Consider the following 18099-nt stretch of genomic DNA (forward strand, 5'->3'; position numbering starts at 1 on the left):
GTTTTGCACAGTGCCCAGTTATGCCACACAGTTGTTCTGATGACTCAGGCAGATAGCGATGATGTAACACATCAGGCCTCACAAAACTCTGTTCTGAGGTCGAGTCAATCACCAGGGAACACTTCTTTCCGTCTATCCTTCTGTCTATTTTCACACTGTCGATTGCCGTTCTCTTGCATTTTCTTGGTGGTGGGGCAACTTGGGAAAAGCTGGCCAGTGGTTGCCCATTAACACCGGCCTCCACTAGTTTTCCACTTTTTTCTGGTCTTCTGCAGCATTCTTCTTATCATCGTTTTTCTTCTTCGGACACTCAGAACTGAAGTGTCCCACCTCACTACATGTCCAACACTCATTTGTTACGACTGAAGATTTCCTTGCACTGCTCTGTTCCTCCTCCGTCTTCCATTTGTGACAATCCTCCTTCTTGTGTCCCAGATTCCCGCAGAACCAGCAACCTCCACTGGTCTTCTCCTGTTCCCTCTTCTGCTTGTAGTAGTCCTCTTTTCTGTGGCCTGGCTTTTAACAGTAACAGCAACTTCCCTCAAATTTTTACGTTTCACATACCTGCCCCATTCATGCCTTGAATCCTGCACTACGACCTGTTTGAAAAGTTGATGTACTGGCCCTGACATAGGACTCAAACTCTAGAGCCCTGGCTAGTGTTTCTTGCATGCTTCTGGGTTGTGCCTGCTTCACTTGCACTTTCAACTCTTCACTGTCAAAAGCATCGATGAACTGGTCCCTCAGAAGAATAGCCAACAGGTTAAGTGCAGTTCCACGGTTCGCCGTATATGCCATACCCTCCAGGTCATGAGCAAGCTGCTGTAGGGATTCCCCTCGAGTCCGTACATGGCTCCGGAATTTTGCTCTGTAAACCTCAGTCTGGTACATGGTTCCATATCTGCGCTCCAGCACTTCTACTAGGGACTGATAACTGTTCCTCTCCATCACTGACATCTGGCCCAGATTTTCCATTGTAGCACCCTTAAGGCTGGTAGCAAGCTACACTGTCCTCTGCCTATCATCCCAATCATTCTGATCAGCAAGTAACTTAAACTGTGCACGATAAGCTTCTCAAGGTACTCTACCATCAAATTCCTGAGGTTTCTTTTTAATTAGACCACCATTATAGCCATTCACTTCACTGGTCTGGCATAAAAACAGGGGCATCAATATTAAGTCCAGAACTTAAATCTCCTACATTCTGATTATTCAACCCTGTGATGCTATCTTTAGATGCTTGGGATCCGTCAAGATTCACCATACACTGTCCATTCTTTTCATATGCTCCCTGTACACTAGCCTGAGGCTCAGCAGTGCAATATTTCTCTACAGCTTCAATTTTCTCATTATCTTTATGTGGCCAACTACATGCTGTCTGCATTCCATCACAATTCCCTCACTAATTGTCTTCAACTTGTCATCTACATGCTTCAGCTGGTCGTCTACATGCTGTCTGCACTCCATCACATTATTGTGGGTCTTTGGTTAAAGTTGCTGTGCTAATCGAAGAGCAGGAGGAGTTAAAGATGAATACAGGGAGTTGATTTTGATTTATTATCTTCAAAGAAAGTTTAAGTTGAGCAGAGTATGTATTACACAAGGACGTAATTTACTAAGTGTCGTCGGACCCCTCTTCTTATTTCCTCTCTCCACTACCTGTCAGTTCTATGGCTAGCCCCTTTCTGATTTCTGATTCCTACATTCTCAATTAGCAGGGGTCATGTCACGTGGGCTATACTGTCGTGGAAGCTTCTAGAACTCTGTATGTCTGTGTGTATGTACTGCTTCCGGTGCACTTCTAGCATTCCTTCACTTAAGAGTTGCAAGCTCATTTCCTTTTGGTTGATTCTCGCTGACACACTTCCTATCTCACACCCTGGCTTGGTGCTTGTATTTATCTACCTATCTATCTATGAGTTGTATTATTATAATATGGAGTCCTGACATCGCTCAGTCACGCCAGCTGGCGGTCCTCTGACAGCAATCATCATTGACATATGCTAATCTCTTAATACATAACACTGATTGTAATATTGCATTGATATAATAGTCATGTTAATATTGCAATGATCAAGTAATATTACATTTTAAACAAGTTATATGCATGATTGAACAAATGCAATATGGTTAAATTTGTTATTGTATGACATATTGTAAGATGTGTATGATAAGTCATATGCATATATGCAAAAAAAAAAAAAAAAAGTTCAAGGTAAAGATTATGGTAAGAGCTATTAATATTTCATATAGAGACAATGATACTGATATACTTCTATATTATGTCATTATTTTTTTTTCTTTTTTGTAGAATTAATGCTATATAGAAAATATGCACACTTCATTCAGGGCTTCATTGTTTCATTGATCAGTTGCATAGTTTCAGACTTAGCTGAAGTCAACTTAATACCTATGCTCATGTTTAAGTCCATATTAGGTAATGGGTGGAAATGTTTCTGTGTATGATTGAGGATGGCTACGTAGTGATTGATGGTGGATAAAGTGGACATGGATGGTGTAAGTACCGCACAGTAGTCTGGTGCTATGTATAATCCTGATGCTGAAGTATGAGATGGTGGTATATCTGGACAGACTCTGTAAACGGGTGTGTTATGAGTGGAATAAAAAAAAACTGTGAGTGTCCGATGTGTTGACTGTGTACAAGCTCATCTGGAGCAAAAGTGAAGTTGCAGTGATTATGAATGTCGTGATTTCTTATGACAGCCATTTCACAAGGGACTGTTCCAGTAGGTGAAACGAGAAAATGTACGCAGGACAAAGGTGCACAGCATGTAAAGATGTACGGCACTTTCGTTCAATCATTGATTCACTGGCGAAAGTGACAGTGTTCCGTCTCTTGGAGACCATGATGAGTTCGGTGTCAGTGTTGATGTTGATGATGACCAAAGTGTTATTATTCTTAGAAGGGAAGGGGTGTATTTGGTATACTGTGAAAGGGTCATTAGTTATGAGTGGTACATGAACTACTACTGACGGTGTTAGTGTTGCTTCTAAATATGGATAATATTGCATGAAATCCCTACTTCGGAACAAAGGCTTCAATTTATGTTTATGTATGCCTTGACTAATGATATGGCGAAGCTCATGAACTGGAAGTAGGTCAATCGTGATCGTGCCATTACCGGCATTCGGAATTCCTTGCATAAATGCCCTGTAACGAACTCTAGTGTTGTCTAATTGGAGTAGAATTGTGTCAATGTGTTCCGTGATGATGGAGAAGTGTTGGAAAAGTGTTATGTTCCCTTCCATGGCATTTATTTTATCAACACTTTGGAGAGCTATGTTTTCCGCCTTTTTCAGATTTTTCACGATTGTCGTCATTGCTGTGTTATGTCCGGTGATGAATTTATCTTGGTATGTTAGTACCAGAGCTATTTTATTAAATTTGTTGCTCATTTCTTGAAGGTGTTCCTCTGTAGCCAATCCAAAGATGTTCCCAAGAATTGCACCACCCAGGTCGAACAAACTGCGCTTTTGGCGAGTACGTGTGATGATGTTCGTGGCGCTCAATACCTCCGTTCCATGAGATGGGAGATCTTCGATCATGATGACCATAGTTGACTTCGCCTGTTCTATCTTCCATTTCGCTAACTCACTATTTCATCCACTTCCTTTGTGTTATGTGCTTGTGAAACATAGCCTCCTATCATGATGTCCAGGGTCCTCATTGGTCTGGAGATGTTTTCTAGATAAGAAGGTAATTCGTATAAGTAATCCAAACTGATTTCGGTACACATGACATCTACAATTGACGTCGTGGCAGTTGGAGCTATGAGGCATCCTTTCCGTAATATGTGTTGGGGGTCTAAGTGAGCATATCCTCTTGCTATGTAGAGGAGAATCCATAGCATAAGTCCCTTCATAGTTACCTACCGACAAAAAAAATAAATAAATAAAAAATAAATAATTTTCTAATATGGTCATGTTGTGGTCGATGATAGTGATGATAAGCGTTACGGTTGACTAACGGACAGCAATAACTTGTTTGTTATTTCATTTATAGAAGGAGTTTAAATCGATATTTAAATCATGTAAATGATGTAGAGTTTTTTTGGAACAGTTGCACCTATATATGATTGTTTGGTATATGACCTTAATTTATTTTTGTAATTATTGTTGTTTTCTTGCTTGGTTTCTTGAGTTACAATCGCCTGTTCTGTTGTATCCGAGGCTGTATAATTATTGGGTAGTTCCCTTGAAACTCGTTTTAAATGGTCAATATGAACTTGTTTCTCTTCGCCACTAGACAGTGACTTTATTAAAACTTAGTTTGCTTTTATGTTAATTACTCTGTATGGGCCCTCAAATTTTGGGGATAATTTATTGTCTCTCGTATAAATGATACCATAGACAATGTCTCCTAAGCTGATAGGCGAGTCTCTTGCCTTTTTATTAAATGCTTCCGTCGTTTCGTCCTTGGACATCGTTAAATGTTCTTTGACACTTTTTATGTATGTCTCGGAATTCACGTAAACGGAGTTTAGAATAATCATCGTAGTTATTTATGGGCAGAGTTTCACCTTCTAGAATTTCATATGGTAGTTTTTTATCTGTCCCACATATAATGAAATGTGGTGTGTCTCCTATAGATTTATTTATAGATCCATTAATTGAGGCTTCAACTCTGGGAATCCAATCATCCCAGCTTGCATAATTTTCACTGAGAATGTGTCGTAGCACATCTAATACTTTTTTGTTTTGTCTCTCTACCAACCCATTCGATGCTGGGTGATAGGCCAAAACGTTAACCTTTTTGATACTGTATTGTTTACATATTTCTTGTAAGATATCAGAATTAAATTCTCCTCCATTATCACTTATTAGTACCTTTGGGGTAGTAAAGCGACATATTACATTATCTGTTATTGCCTTTGCTACTGTCTCTGCTGTTTTATCTTTAATTGGAGCTAAAATTACATAACGGGAAAAATGATCCGTTGCTACGAATAAGTATAGGTTATTATTGTATGATAATGGCATCTTGAGTAAATCAACAGCGACAACGTCACATGGTTGATGTGGTACAGGGTAATTACCCATCGGTGCAAGTGTGATTGGGTATCCTTTGTGTTTTGCACTTTATTCGCATCTGTCTATATGATTGTTTATATCTTTTCGTAATGAAGGCCAGTAATATAACAGCTGGGCTTGTTTGAATGTCTTATCCTTTCCAGGGTGTCCTGCATGTGGGCTGTCGTGTATCGTTCGTAATACTTGGGGTATCATGTCAGTAGGTACTACCAATTGTTTATTATTTCTTCGGCGTTTTGGTTGTCCTGGGTTGATCCTGTATAAGGCATTATTGATTATTGTGAATTGTTCTAGTGGTACATGTAGTTTGGGTAATTGTATGTCATCTCCACTTTCTAACTTGTATATAACTTTAGACCATGTTGGATCAAGTCTTTGTGCTTTCGCGATTTCATCGTGGTTTGGGATGTTTCCTTTGAGATCTACTGCCGCAGCATGAATTGTCTTTAGATTCCTAGATAATGCAAAATATGGACATTGTAGTTTTCGACTGTACATTTCCATCTTGCTCTCCTCCCAGAGAGGAGATTTTCTTTAAACATACCCACTAGCGGTTTATGGTCGGTAAATAAGTGTATGTCGTAACCATATACCAAATCTCGAAACTTTTGTAATGCAAAAACCACTGCAAGTCCCTCTAAGTCTGTAGTGCAATAATTTTTCTCTGCACCTTTTATTTGTCTGCTGGCAAATGCAATTGGTTGATTCTGTCCTCTCTTATCTTCTTGCATCAATACAGCCCCTAATCCTTTAACTTATGCATCTGTACAAATAATAAATGGTTTTGTAAAATCCGGATATGCCAAACATGGTGCATTTGTAAGTTTATTTTTTAATTTGTTAAATGCTTGTTTTTGTTCTTCTCCCCATTGGAATATAGCAACTTTTTTGAGTACTTAGAACAGAGGGAAGGCTATATGAGAGAATTGTTGTACGAATGACCTATAGTATCCAGATAGACCTAAAAATTGTCTAACTTCGTCTGTTGTAGTGGGTTCTGGGAAGTCTCTCACTGCCTGTATTTTGTCATCGGAGGTGTGAATACCTTCAGCACTTAATCTGTGGCCTTAGAATTTTATTTCCTTAACCCCTTAACCGCGGGGCGTCACTTTCGTGACGCTCGGCTACAATGGATCATACCGCGGGGCGTCACTTTTGTGATTCTGTGTTATTTTGAATTATCCCGGGCTCTCAAGTGGTGGCTTGTATCATATATCAGTACTGCCAATGTTCAACACTAGTCAGCACTCCAAATCTCATCTGTACTCCCATCCATTGTTGACATTTTAGCTATTTTAACCCCTTCCTGACTCCCCTCCCTACCTGCCCTCCATTACCCTCTCCTCTCACCTCCCACGCCGCGCTGCGCTACGGAAATTTCCCCCTTCTCTTTCCACAGATTTCATCCATTGAAATAAGGCCTATGCCCTATATTTTTACCCAATAATATATACCAAAAAAAAACAGGTAAGTGATAGTGTTATACTCCAGAAATTGCCTAATTATCACCTGACAACACCTCACGTGCATTCATTCGCTACATTACCACGGTAATTTCCCCTTTGATTTATGCCTTGTAATCGATGTCTGTAATAAAAATATATATCAGAAAGGAAGGGAGAATCCTAATTGACATTTACAGTCACCTGGAACTACCTATTTCTATATTTATTGCCGAGATTTTCTACCTATAAAAAATTAGCATGTAAGTTAGCAGCAGTAAGCCTAAAGTGTCATTGTCAACCCTTCCCTTCTCAGATAATTTACCCCCTTCTTGACTCCCCTCCCTACTTGCCCTCCATTACCCTCTCCTCTCACCTCCCACGCCGCGCTGCGCTACGGAAATTTCCCTCTTCTTTTTCCACAGATTTCATCCATTGAAATAAGCCCTATGCCCAATATTTTTACCCAATAATATATACCAAAAAAAAACAGGTAAGTGATAGTGTTATACTCCTGAAATTGCCCAATTATCACCTGACAAAACCTCACGTGCATTCATTCGCTACATTACCACGGTAATTTCCCCTTTGATTTATGCCTTGTAATCGATGTCTGTAATAAAAATATATATCAGAAAGGAAGGGAGAATCCTAATTGACATTTACATTCACCTGGAAGTACCTATTTCTTTATTTATTGCCGAGATTTTCTACCTATAAAAAATTAGCCTGTAAGTTAGCAGCAGTCAGCCTAAAGTGTCATTGTCAACCCTTCCCTTCTCAGATAAGCCGCGGCATTTAGTTCCTTGTCCTCCACTGCAGAGACAACATGTCGCACTCGCGACCCGCCATTCCTGCCGCTTCTGCGCCCATTGCAAAGGGCCCCGTGACCTCTACCCCCAAGAAAAGTGTTGAGGCAAGCAGGAAAGGCCTCAGTGACTCTGCAGTGGCACGAGAACTTGCTGAATTGTCGATGATAATAATGGACAGCGATTTTGACGATTCCGGTGAATCGTGTGATGAGCCGGGTGAACTTATCGCGCCAGAAACAGCGACAACAAGTGCTCCTACCAGTGAATCTGTGTGTAGCTCCAAGGGAAAGGAGCCTTTAGTGCAGGAAGGAAAAGAATTTGGGAAGGGAGTGAAAAGGCGGCGTGTTAGCCCCAGAACAATGCCCCCACGTGACCCAGCCCGCCATGAGTTACGAGATCATTCACCTCCCCGTTCCCCAAGCCCCGCTTTACTCATCTCGTCATCATCGTCGGCTGAGTTATCTCCGGAGTCTTCGTCGTCGGAGTCACCACCAGCATCAACAGTGAAGGCCGGCCGTAGAGGTAGAGGTAGATCTAAGAGAGTGAGAAGTAGTGTAGCTAGTAGGGTAAGGGCTGCTAGTGCTGTACGGCAACCTAGGGTCAGTGCGAGTGACCTTGACCGTGATAAGCCTCCCTCTCAGCCAACCTCCACCACCACCACCACCACCATCCCTCCACCGCCACGCCAGGGAATCCTGGACGCCTTCGCGTGGACGGAAGGGTCAGATTTTGTCCCCGAAAACCTGGTTTTCGATGAGAGCTCGTCAGGAGTTCAGCCTGCCTTCACTATGGACGAAAATGCTGAGTGTGTCGACTACCTTTTGGCCTTCCTAGATGACGAAGTCATGCAGCACATATGTGATGAGACTAACAGGTTCGAATCACAACGTGCTGCTAGTGGTACAGGTGCAGCCAAGATGCAACAGTGGACCATGCTGGGAGTGCAGGAGCTGTATGTGTTCTTTGCCCTCATGCTTCTTATGCCACACTCCAAGAAGCATGAGTTGGAAGAATACTGGTCCATGGACCCCTTACTACCCTCACCGACCTTCAACAAGTACATGGCCAGAGATCGCTTCCGGAACATCATGGGAAACCTGCACTTTGCCGACAACGATGTACCTTCCCAAACCGACCCACTCTGGAAGATCCGGGAGATTCTGAACAGAATGAAGGATAAGTTCATGTCATTCTTCCACCCATTTCAGAAGGTTGTCATTGATGAGTCCTTGGTTCTGTTCAGAGGACGTCTTCGGTTTGTCCAGTACATTCCAAGCAAACGCCATCGCTTTGGAATTAAGTTCTTTGTACTGTGCGACTGTAAGACGGGGTACATCCTTGACTTCGTCATATATTCAGCCAGCACTGTCGATCTCGATAAAACACACCCCCTTGGCTTCTCAGGCTGTGTAGTGAAAGTGCTCCTAGAAAAGTATTTTGGTGGGAATCATGTGCTGTATACAGACAACTACTATACAGCACCGAAACTTGCCAAATACCTTTCTGAGCACGGCATTGGCTCCTGCGGCACTGTCAAAAGTAATCGTGCCAACTTCCCCAAATTCTCAGAGGCAGGAAACTCGCAGCGAGGAGACGTGCACCTACGCAAGTCTGAGAAGATGCTGGCAATACGGTGGCATGACAAGAGAGTCGTGCACATGCTCACCACCGTACATAAGGGGGAGATGAGAGACAGTGGGAAGGTCGACCGTAGGACAGGCGAACCTGTGATGAAACCTGATGCTGTGTTGGACTATAATATAAACATGCGGCTGGTGGACAAGTCCGACATGATGATTGGTGAGATCGACTGCCTCAGGAAGAATACTAGGTGGTACAGGAAAGTTTTTCTGCATCTCATAGATATGACGATGCTGAACGCCTTCATCCTGTACAAGATGAAGGTAAAGCCACCCAAGTCCTTCTCCCTGAGGTTGTTCGCCAGGACTTGTGTCCAGCAGCTGCTGGAAAAATATGGTAAGGTGCAAGCAGCAACTCCAAGGCGCCATCCAGTTACACTTCCCGACCGACTTGAGCAGAGGGCGTATATGGAGCGGCACAGACTTGAGCTAATGCCTGCCACAGGGAAAAGGAAGGCTGCGATTCGCAGGTGTCAGGTATGTGCGCATACCACACGCCGCACACCTGAGCATAAACGCACCTCTTGGCAGTGCGCTGAATACCAGGTTCCCCTCTGTGTAACCTGCTTCTTCGATTATCACAGCCAGAAGCAGTTCTAACAGTGCAAGTGTGGAAGCAGAATTATTTGGAAATAATGTGTAAATAATGTGTAAATAATGTGTAAATAGCAGGTGAAAGCAATGGATGTTCAGTTCATATGATTGAACAGTGTACTATAGTTTCATCTTACTGAAAGTGACAGTGAATAACATATTGTAAGTAAAATAGAAGGGTAAATATTGAAAATAGAATAGAAAATGTAAATAGTAATGTAAATAATTAGTAATATAAGAATATGAGTACAAATAATTTATGTTATAACAGTGAGAGTGAATCCGTGGCTCTCTACGTATTTTACTGACTGAAAAATAGAATGACTTCAGTGACAATAAAATAATACGACTGAATGAAACTTATGGAGAAAGACTCCAGATATATATAAGTGTGATATAGTAATAGAAATATAAAGTGTGAGGGGTTTTATGAATAATAAATGACAGAGTGCCTAGAGCGAACTAGCGCAAGTGCGGCGATCAGACGCGCTCGTAATTTCCATTGCTTTCACACTGTTTTTTTTTTTAGTATGGATCCCAAACTACTTGAAAATGGTAGAATAGTGTTTATAGTGTTTGTATCTGGCTGTGGTAATCATATAACGGGTTGTCGGGAAGTGTAAAGTGGAGACTTAGTTACCCTGCTTCAGAGGTCTCCACAAGTCCTACGGAAACTGACGAAGGCTCAACAATCATTCCAGGAGAAAGCTGAAGGTATGTGCTATAAGCATATATAATTTTATTATTCTAGGACTAATAACTGATTTTTAGCAAATATTTTTTGAGAGTCTCTCGGAGCCCAAATAACCCCGCGGGACACGCAAGTAATTGGTAAACAAGCCCGCGGTGTAGGGGTTAAAGCAAAATTTGCATTTAGAAGCTTAATTTTTAAACCAGCATCACCAAACTTTTGTAAGAGTAGGTCTAATTTCTGGAGATGTTCTGTGATATCTTTCATTGCGATGATAATATCATCAAGATAAACAAAATAATATTCCTTGTCCTAAAATTCCGGACAATACGTAATTCATAAGTCGCTGGAATGTGCCCAGGGCTGTCTTCAGTACCACTGGCATTCTCCTGTACTGATAATGTCCTGTACTTGTGGAAAAGGCAGTGTATTTACGTGACTCCTGATCTAGTGGAATTTGATAGTATCCACTGAACAAATTGATCGTGGAAAATGCATTATTTTGTAGTCCAATATTCTGTAGGATGTCACAGCAATGGCATAGGAAATCGATCAGGGAATGTGTGATTGTTTAGTTTACGGTAATCTACTACAGCACGCATTTCTCCATTTCGTATGGACACAATGAATAATGGGACATTCCACGGGGAGACTGATGGCTCAATAATTTCAAGTTTTAACATTTCATCGACATACTGGTTTGCCAGTGTACATTGAGAATCCGGGATTCGATAGGCAGGTACGAAAATTGGTGGTGTATCTGGGTGCACGTTAATTTTGTGAATAATCAGGTTAGTACAACATACTTGTTCTCCGGGTAATGCTACGGTGTCCCTATGTTTTTCCAACAGGGTTAACAAATCATTTTCTTCATCAAATTCAATCAATCAATCAATCAATCATTTCCTGTGGCACCCTCGGGGATGCATAGGGCCTCGATGAACTCACACCACCACATCCTATCTTGTGCTAACTCCTCAAGATCTCCCCAACACTCATCTCCAGCTTCCCGTCTCATTGTCCTCACCCACGTCTCTTTTGGCCTTCCTCTACCTCTCCTACCAGGTGCCACCCACCCTGGTGTACCTCGTACTATTCCCTGTCTCCTATACACATGTCCTAGCCACTTCCATCGTGAGAATCTAACATATTCATCGATCGGCTGCACTCCCGTTATTTCTCTAATTCTACTATTTGGTATCCTTTCCCACCATTTAACTCCTAATATTCTTCTAAGTGCTTTATTTTCAAACACCAAGAATTTATTTTCCACAGTCACTGTGCTGTACCAAGACTCGTGTCCATAAATTAAGATACTCCTAACCATTACCTTATAAAGTTTGATTTTTGTATGCACAGAGAAATTGTTATTATTCCAAATATTTTTAAGCATTCCCATTGCCTGATTAGCCTTCTTTAACCTTTCCTCGAATTCAAAGTTCAAAGAACCATCCTTGGATAAATAAGTACCTAAATATTTATACCTATCAACTTGCTTTACAACCATACCTCCAATTACACATTCCTGCGCATTTTCCATATTCATATTGATTATTTCAGTTTTTCCACAATTAATAACCAAACCCACCTTACGACTTTCACTCACCAAACAGTCCAACACTCTCTGCATCTCTTCTGGCCCATCACAAATCAAAACTATATCATCTGCATAATCTAAATCCAAAAGTTTCCTGTTCTCTCCCCAAAGTATACCTGCACCGGTTTCTGTTCCAACACGTTTCATAATGTAATCAATGACCAATATAAATAGTAAAGGCGATAGAACACCACCTTGAATTACTCCGGACTTGACTTCAAACGAATCACTCAGACAACCATCAACCATCACTTTACAAAATGTGTCCTCATGCATGTTCATAATGACCCTCACAAACTCCTCTGGTATTCCATAATGTCTCATGATCTTCCCCATAGACTCTCTCGAAACACTATCAAAAGCCTTTTCAAAATCGACAAAACAAAGACTTAACGGTACTCTCATTTCATTAACTTGCTGCATCAAATGCCTAACTATAAAGATCTGATCATTGCAACCACGTCCCTTTCTAAAACCAGCCTGTTCATCCCTCAGAATACCCTCAACCACCGGCTCCAACCTATTTAACAACACTCTACTGAAAACTTTCAAAGCTATCGGTGACAAAGAGATTCCCCTCCAATTACCACATTCACTCAGGTCTCCCTTCTTCGGAACTTTAACAATTACACCATTCTTCCAAACTGATGGTAGTAACCCCGTCACCCATATCTTATTGAATAGCTTGGTCAAGATCATTATTAATCTATCCCCCTCCACTTTAAACATTTCCGGAAATAAACCATCCTCCCCTGGTGCCTTATTATTCTTTAACTGTTTTACTGCTTTCTCCACTTCTGCAAGCCTCAACTCTCCTGTTTCTATATTTAAATCTTCCTGAGCAGACGGTATATCCTCTTCTGGTGGTATTGGTCTATTAAGAACTGTCTCAAAATGCTCTTTCCATCTATTTTTAATATCTCCATCTTTGGTCAATAAATTTCCTTCCCTGTCTCTAATTGGTATTTCCTTGCGTTTACCTGCATTACCACTCAGTTCTCTAATCGATTCATATGCTATTCTTTGACTCTGTCCATCATTTTTGTTTATTAGGATTTCAGTCTCTGCAACCTTTTCATCCACACATCTTCTTTTATCTCTCCTAGCTAACCTTCTTACTTCTGAATTCAAACTCCAGTACGCAGCTCTTGCTAATTCAATCTCTCGTTCATCAACGCATTGCATCTCACTCCTCAATTTAGCCTCACCTCTCTTTTTTATCATATCCCACGTTTCCTCTGATATCCATTTCTTTCTCCTGAATCTATGTCTCCTTCCAATCGTACATTCAGCAGTCTCATGCAAAACTTTGTTCACATCCTCCCACATCTCATCTACACTTCTCTCCCCCTCTTCCAACGTTTCCAACACCAAAAACCTATTTCTGCATTCTAATCTGAATCCCTCCTTTTCTTCTCCTTCCCTTCTAAGCTTAACAATATCGTATCTACCAACGCCAGATTTTTCCTTCTTCTGATTTTTAAGTTTAAACCTTATTTTTGCAATGCTGAGTTGATGGTCACTACCAGTATCCGCTCCCCGTTTAACATGAACATCTAGCAGAGAACTTCTATGCCTCCTACTGATAGCGATGTGATCAATCTGATTTTTATATTTTCCACACGGCGACACCCAAGTTGTCTTGTGTATATTGCAATGCTGAAAGAGTGTGCCCCCGATGACTAAGTCATTTGCTAGACAGAAGCTTCCAAACCTCACTCCGTTTTCACTCATCCTACTACCAACTCCCATCTTACCCATACATGCCTCAAATCCCTCATTTGAACAGCCCATTACTGCATTAAAGTCTCCAACGCAGATCAAAACATCATGTCTAGGTACCCTTCCTACTCCTTCTTGCAACTTTTCATAAAATGTGTCTTTCCTTTCATCGAGTGCATCATTAGTAGGTGCATAACACACAAACAGACTGATGATGCCATGATTTGATTTAAACCGTGTGTATAACAATCGCTCATCTATAGGATCCCACTCACATAAAGCCTTATTTGCCTTACAACCCAGCAACAATCCTACTCCCTGATAATGCATTCCGTCCTGTCGACCAGATATCAATAAACGTATACCAAATTCACGTGAGTGAATTAAATTCTCTTTTATGTTTTCTCTATCCGTAGATTTTATCTCACTTGTCACTCCAGCTATAACTATTCCCATCACAGGCGCAGGACATTATTCAATAATAACTATACAAGTCCCCTTTTTCAACTGAACTTCCCCATTCATGTGATTAATTAGGAATATCTGAGTTTGCCCTTCGTCGTTCATCTGACATAATGCGTTTTCTACTGACAATCCCTTTACATAATTCTTCTAAGACAAGAACAGTACTATTCCGTAATTTGCTCTTTATGGTAACTTTCATATAGGAGTTAGGTGGTCTAACTAAATCATTGGTGAGAAGGGCAACAAAAATGATGAGACAGTACCATTACCTGGGTTTCTAGGCCTGGAGGCTGGGGGGGGGGGGGAGTGGATCTATACACTCATCTATTTGGGTATGTTTGTTTAAGCATTTAATATTACCAATTCTTTTTGGTTCTGTTATACTAATCGGTGAGGAATCTGATGGTATTTCCTCTATGAATTCATTATCAAAGTCTATTCCATTCATTTGTGGGAGTAAAGTTATTTTCTCTGTTCTCATGCATCTTAAGCCCAGTAACATATGAGCTTTAATTGCAAAGTTTTCAACGATATAAAAAATCCAGAGATTGGTCTTGTAGTTTCTGTGAAGCTGATGTTTAACCGTAGCATACCTTTTACTGCAATTTGTTTACCATCTACAGTATATAAGTCTAAACCAGATTCTTCCAGAAAAGTTACTTTCATCTTATTTCTAAAATTCTATCTATTTCTTCTTGTGTTATTAAGTTCACTGGAGAGCCTGTGTCTAAAAATAAGGAAATGTTTTGATCCTCACATACAGCTGGTATCAAGATACACTCACTTCCCAACATGCCTCCTATGTGAATTTTAGACTTGCTTTTCTTTACGTTTGTTCGTTTTTTGTCGTGACTTGGCCTTCCCTCGATTTGAAAATGGAAACTAATTTCTCTACTGTCTTGCAATTACTGGTCCAATGCCCTTGGCACCGATGATGCCTACAGTATGGATCAAATCCTTGTGTCTTCTGTTTGTCTTCTTTTGTTTTAATTTTGGTTTTGCACAATAATAACATAGAATGGACCTATCTCCTGACTGTGATCTGCGAGATGACTTCCCATATTTAGTGGTATCTGTGGCGCGAAATCTGCTCAGACTGCGCGGAAATTTATGAGACTGCCTGTGGCCTGGTGTTTGAGATCGCTGCCTTGACGGGTTTGGTTGTTTGCTCTGTCTGCTTTCAGGTCGCGATCGATTTTGTTCTCTGTTTGGGGTAGTTGTAGCTGTTTTCACAGCTGATACTGTCTCAGGCACTCTCATTCTACTAGAATGTGATTGTGTTTCGATCACCCCTGCTTTGCTACACTGCATCTCTACCTCGTTCATCAAGTCTAGTAAGCACATACCTGGGGTGTACGCGATCGTCTTGGCGATCTTGAGGGTCCTATCAGGTAAGTTACACAAAGCAGCTACATAACCAATGATGTCTATGACAAGGTTTGGGGAAATCTTTCCATCTCCTGTTATCCAGTTTGAGTCTTCTAAGGTAGCTAATAATGTTCTTTTAATGGTGGAGACATCAGCAGTCATTTTGCTGAGCACATGATTTGAAGTGTGCTCCCTTACAAGTTCTACAATCTTATGTAATTCTGGGATTATACCTGACAAAAAGTTCATATCTCCAGAAAATTTCTTCAAAAATTCAGTTTTAAATTCATCATATGTCTTAGCTCGGAGAAGCTTATCAGACTTAAGCAAGTCTCCTGCCGGGCACCTTTCCTGTTATGTGCCTTTTTACGAAGATCTGTTTGCACTGATTGATCAATGAAATAATATTAATACGACCTTTTTCTGTGCCAGAGAACTTTGGGGCAGTTTTATCCTAATGATAAACGTAAACATGAGGTGGAGATATTTGATCTGTGGTATTGGTTGTGTTATTCATTTTCACTGGTTGCTTTGTTAATGTAACTTGGACTTGTTTATCGTTGTGTGAGGAAATAGTGGAATAGGTTTTCCCTGAACGATGAATGTTAAGTATATTTTCATAGGTATGCAAGTCAGAGACAAAGTCCTCACTCGCTACAACAGAGGGTGTTTGCCAATCATCATCATTATCATATAGAATTGAGGTATTTGTTTCTTTGTCTTTAGTCTGAAGTGAATTTTGTAGGGTGGGTGTGTTGCCCTGGTGCTCTCCTAATTGTGTATCTGCAGTGGGCGCTAACTGTGTATCACCTGTTAATAACATGGGTGGATGTAAAAATATTCCTGTCATATCACTCAGCTAAAAAAAATTCATGTTGCTAAGGTATGGTGTTATGACATACGTCTTTTGTTTATGTCCTAACTAAATAGATGAGTAAATGAGTTGTAATGAATGATAGATAGTAAGTGTATATATATATATATATATATATATATATATATATATATATATATATATATATATATATATATATATATATATATATATTTATCTATTGTTACATAGCCTATGATTTCATCATCCTTTGTGTAATTTTAACGCACAGTATGCTGCATGTTTGATCACGAGCGTGTTCTGCCTCAGTTCCCCCCTTCTACCGTTATAGTGGAGTAAGTCGTCCTTTCTGTTGTTCAGAGCGGGATTGTCAACTCTTTGTCCCCATGGCTTCATTTGCGCGTCCTTCTTACAAGTTGTATCAAGCTCTGCCGGCCCCTATATAATGAGCTCAGTCTCTGCATCATTGCCACTTAGATCTACTCCTCATTACGTTCACATCTCTGTCCTCCCCTGTACAGTTATTGTTGTGAGTGCTCAGGAAGTCTCCAACCATCTAGCAGCTGTGTAATTTGAGTATAACTGTTGTTGCATTTTTTCTTGTGCTGTGTAGCATAGGGTTGATTCTTAGGCCTAGTGAGGTTTTTTTGTGATTTATGTAAAAGTTCTTTTGTCAGTCATTATTGATAATATTTTGTATCTGTAATAATTTATCTTGCATTAACTGAGCATTACCCAGTGTATTTTCATTTTATCAGGGCTGACATAGATAAATTTACTCTTGCTAATTTCGTGTTAATAGAGGCTATTGCAGTTAACCATATATTTAACCTGTTTTTTGTCATTACATTATTCTTATGAGTCCTGAATGTTTTGTTGTTAGTTTGAGCATTAAACTTTAACTTGTAATTTTACCTAACTCTTTTGTTTTGAACCTGGAACTTTACGGGACAGTAGTGACTCTTAGTATTCTCACTTAAAGTGTACATTATCTTTCTCTGTTCCATAACATAAATCTGGCGACCTCTCATCAGGATATTCAGGATATTATCATAAGGATATTGCTTGATATTTTGTGACTGTTACTTATTCATGATGTCTACTATTACTACACTTGATGAAGCCAAAGATTTTTTGTCAAATGTGCAAACAGTGTGTGATGTAGAAAACAGAACAAAGAATGAACTTAAGCTTGTTGCTCAACAATTGGGAATTGCTGTTCGCTCTCATCATTCTAAAGATCAAATTGTTGACATGATTAATGAAAGCTTGTTTAATGTAACTCCTCCAAATGAGCAAACGCAGATTGCATTAGCTAAGTTACAGCTAGCCCTGCAGGAGGCTCAGGCTAAGGAGGCGGAGTCTCGTGTTAAAGAGGCTGAATTTCAAGCACGTGCTAAGGAGGCTGAGTCTCAGGCTCGTATTCAGGAGGCTGAATTTCAAGCAAATGCTAAGGAGGCTGAATTTCAGGCAAATGCTCGTATTCAGGAGGCACAGATACAGGCACAAATTGAACTTGCCAGGATTCAGGCAGACCATGAGTATCGCATGAAACAAGGTGGAACTGGATCATCTAGCTCTGATGATTTTGATGTGGCTAAAAATGTTAAACTTGTCCCTCCTTTTAATGAATCTGATTTAACAAAGTATTTTCAGTTGTTTGAGAGGGTAGCTACAGGTTTTAATTGGCCTAAGGAGTATTGGCCAGTACTCCTTCAAACTGTTCTCACCGGTAAAGCTCAAGTAACTTATGCATCTTTGCCTCAGGATCAATCTGATAATTATGATGTAGTTAAGAGCTTGATTCTTAAGGCCTATGAGCTTGTTCCTGAAGCTTATAGAATAAAATTTAGGACAACTTACAAGCAAGATAAGCAATCC

Source organism: Coenobita brevimanus, chromosome 106 (assembly GCF_032717465.1).
Source record: "Coenobita brevimanus isolate Jiangsu-jjx chromosome 106, ASM3271746v2, whole genome shotgun sequence".
Lineage (NCBI taxonomy): Eukaryota > Metazoa > Arthropoda > Malacostraca > Decapoda > Coenobitidae > Coenobita > Coenobita brevimanus.